Genomic DNA, 4,161 nt, shown 5'->3' with positions numbered 1-4,161 from the left:
AAAAAGGACATTTTGTGGGGCACGACAAAGGTAGTCCAGCCTTTCTAGTTTATTATCCCAGCGACAGAAAAGTACAAAAGCATAGACTGGTAAAGTTTGTCACCAGGACAACATGTGAAGACGAAACGCAGACTTATGAGTTAGAACTGGAACCTAGAGTGAGTTGTGAAGTCAAAGACACCACACAATCAAGTGTGAGCACAGACATACAAACTGGTGGTTCAAAACTACCGAAGGACGATGATGACAAGCACCTTAAAGGGACACCACAGGTTCCAAGCTGTGGGAGATATCCTACTCGAGAGCATAGACCACCGGGTTATCTAAAAGATTATAGTCAAGACAGCAGTGAGGAGGAGGACAGTACACTCGTGAGTATAGACTACTGCTACAGAGTAATGTGTAATATTCCCCAAAACTTTAAAGAGGCCATGACATCAACTGAGTCAGAAAGATGAAAGAAAGCAATGGATGAGGAGATGAAGTCCTTAGAGGACATCCAAACTTTTACTTTGACTAAATTGCCAGAAGGCCGGGAGACAGTGGGAGGAAAGTGGGTCTATTCAATCAAGGAAAACAGTGATGGACGTGAGATGTACAAGGCCAGGTTTGTGGCTAAGGGATATAGCCAGAGAGCAGGAATAGACTATGGCGAAACATTCTCACCGACAGCGAATCTGACTAGTGTACGGGTAGTAATGCAAAAGGCTGCCCAGGATGACTTAATCTTACACCAAATGGACGTAAAAACAGCATATTTGCACGCCCCCATTGATAGAGAAATATACATGGAACAACCTGAGGGTTATGAGAAAGGAAGAGATGGGCTAGTGAATAAGCTGGAGAAGTCCATTTACGGCCGAAATCAATTTGGACGTAATTGGAATTTATTACTTCACAAATACCTAACCGAGAACAAATTTATCCAGAACCCAGCAGACCACTGTGTATACACGAAAGAGTCTAAAGTAGAAGGGAAAGTGATAATTGTTATCTGGGCTGATGACCTCATCATTGCCGCCAATAACACAAAAGTGGCTTCGAGCAAGTGAAGAGCATGCGATCCACCAAGTTTAAAATGAAGGACCTAGGCAGGTTAAAACATTTCCTTGGCATGGTCTTCAGCCACTCGGAAGGCTGTGTAGATGTGACACAAAACAAGTATGTGGAAAAGGTCCTAAACCATTTTGACATGCAAATGTGTAGAACAAGGGAAACACCCTGCGAACAAAAACTAGACTACACTGAAGATGCGCCGAGAATGACTGATGTAAAAATGTACAGAGAAGCGGTTGGCAGTCTCATATATTTGGCCACCGGCACACGCCCTGATCTATGTTTTGTGGTGAGCCGACTATCGCAACATTTTTCTGAACCCACAGATGAGCACTGGATCACGGTCAAACATGTCTTGCGTTATCTCAGAGGTACAACCGACGGACAGCTCTGTGTCCAAAAGAGCTGCGAGGGTCTAGGCCTTCGCGCTTACAGTGATGCAGATTGGGCGTCAGACGCTACTGACGGATGCAGTACCACGGGGTATTGTGTGAGTATGTGTGATGACAGTGCACTGGTCTCATGAAGGACCAAGAAACAACAAACAGTAGCACAATCTTAGTGTGTGTGAGGCAGAATACATGGCTTTAGCCTTAACAATACAGGAGTGTATATATTTGGAACAACTATTGAAAGGTATTGATGACTATGTGTACACGAAAACTGTCATTCATGAGGACAATTAAGGGGCTAGCGCACTTGTGAGGAACCCTGTATACAGGCAGAGGTGTAAATATGTGGTCATCAAATATCATTTCATTAGATCCATCATAAAAGATGAGAAGATGATACTTGTTTCCTGTTCCACAAATGACATGGCAGCAGATGTTATGACCAAGCATGTGACCAAATCTAAATTGAAAAAATTTACAGGGGTCATATTTGGCATATAAATATTCGACAATCAAATGTCATGTTATTTGTTTTTCTTTATGTCTTTGTGAAAGTTGTTCAGTTTACAAGTAGTTCATAAGTGGGAGTGTTGAGTGTTATTGTATGACTGCTTATTTCTGTAATGTGCTTATTTGCCACAAGGGGTGCTGTCGCTGACAGATGATGTTAACATGCGATGTTCGGCAGGTGCTCACGCCTTATTTCTCTCTCTCTGCTTTTGGCTCTTGTGAGGAGCAGTTCGTGGGCGTTGCTGGAATAAACTACGCCAGTTGGCAAAAGAGAGAAGTTGTCTGCATATCAGAATTATTCTTCTGCTGCGACTTGGCATTAAGGTATAATCCTAGTGTGCCACATAACGGTGGATTTTATCAATGGCGAAACGGTTAATTCGTGCAGATTTATTAAGAGTCGCCCTTTGTTTTTCATTCATACAGAAGAAACGGACAATTTTAAAAAGATATTGTAGAAATGAGAAACAGAATGTGCTGTTCTAAAGATAAAGATAAAGATGTCCTTTATTAGTCCCACAATGGGGAAATTTGATAATATGTTGGGTTTGTTTCTCTGAATATACTTTTTTTGTTGTTTATTATTTTGTGTGTTGTTTCCAGCAGCCAATCACATCACAGCGAGGAATGTCCTGACTGACTTCCGGTTTTCACTCCGGTGTCGGTACCAGATGTGGTCGGGTTGCTCGATGTGTTCGGGTTGTGGACGGGGTCCTTCGGAAGCCTGCTGATGACGTCAGGCGTTATAATATATTGATGTATTATATTTCTTTGACTGCATGTTTGTCACCTCTGTGTGTTACATTTGTGTGTTCTGAGTTACTAAATAAAAACAATTACAAAATAATAAAGTACATTTACATCATACTTTTTTTCTTCTTTCGGTGTCCTCTGCGTGCCTGTCGAAGACGTCACGTCAATTGTCGGAAGGAAAACTTGGAAATACGAGATTGGGAAATATTTCAGACTATATGCAGACATTACATTCATACAATCTTGCAGCCCGAGTGAACCACGGTATTGTTGCAAGTTCGGCAGGAGAAACGTAATCGTTCCACTGCTGTTGCAACAGCGGCTTCTCGGGACATAGGCGGAAGTGACGTAAAGCTGACGAGACATCGTGGCGGTCATGCAGTTATTTTGTTTGATTTTTTTATCAACCAAATCAAAATATGATATAATATATATTAAAATAGAACAGCCAGGGGTAAAAACAAACACAGAGGCAAATAAATATATTGGGAAAAAATACTTTAAAAGCATGACGTCATAAGCAAGCGCTGCCTCCGAAGGACCTCGACCACATCGAGCAACTAGTCCACACCGGAACAAAAACACACTCCGCTAAATTCTTCTGATTTAGCGTGGAACTGATGACTGTAATTTTCACACAGGATGTCCAGTGCTATTCTAAAGGACTACGACATAATTCATTATGTCTTTGTGTCCCCATAACCTCATCTCGTCACGCGTTGATGCTTTTCGGCGTAGTTAGCTTAGCTTATTAGCTAGCTAGCCGCTAACGAAAAGAGGCACATGACTCATCGCCGAGCAGAGATCAAGTGCGGATTTTTTGGGATTGTCATTTGAAAATGTGTGAAAGAACGACACCCAAGTACAAAGAGGAACTTTGTGGAATAAAAGAAGAGAACGAGCAACATCTTCAACTGCTGGACGAAGTTTGCAACCAGCCTCGTGCTGTGCCACTCAAAGCAGGTTTGTACACGAGTGGGTTGATCTGAATCAGATTGACTCGACCAAACCAAATGTGTGTTCGTCTTTTTGTGTCCTGCAGACGTCAGTGAAAAATATTTCTGTTCTGTGAAAGAGGAGCCAGACTTGACTCACATCAAAAAGGGGGAAGAGGAGGAGATCAACAAGTCACCACTGAACGTTTTCCCAATAAAGAGTGAAGATGAAAACAAGGGTGAGCGTGAGGACAACAGAGGGACGGAGCCTCCAAGCAACAGCTCTATTCATCACATGACAACAGAAGGTGATGCAAACCACTGGGGGCCATCACAAGCACATAGTGAGGACACATTATCAGACGATGATGATGATGATGATGATGATGATGATGGGCAAGCCAAAACTGAAAGGGCATGTCACACTGACTCATTAACCTCAAAGTTGTCTTTAAAACGACACACAAGAAACCACGGTCAAGAAAAACCTATTTTTTGCTCAATTTGTGGCAAAA

Source organism: Idiotropiscis lumnitzeri, chromosome 2 (assembly GCF_059441095.1).
Source record: "Idiotropiscis lumnitzeri isolate Australia: NSW breed Sydney's pygmy pipehorse chromosome 2, RoL_Ilum_1.0, whole genome shotgun sequence".
In the NCBI taxonomy this organism is placed as follows: domain Eukaryota; kingdom Metazoa; phylum Chordata; class Actinopteri; order Syngnathiformes; family Syngnathidae; genus Idiotropiscis; species Idiotropiscis lumnitzeri.
This window is presented reverse-complemented; position numbering follows the sequence as displayed.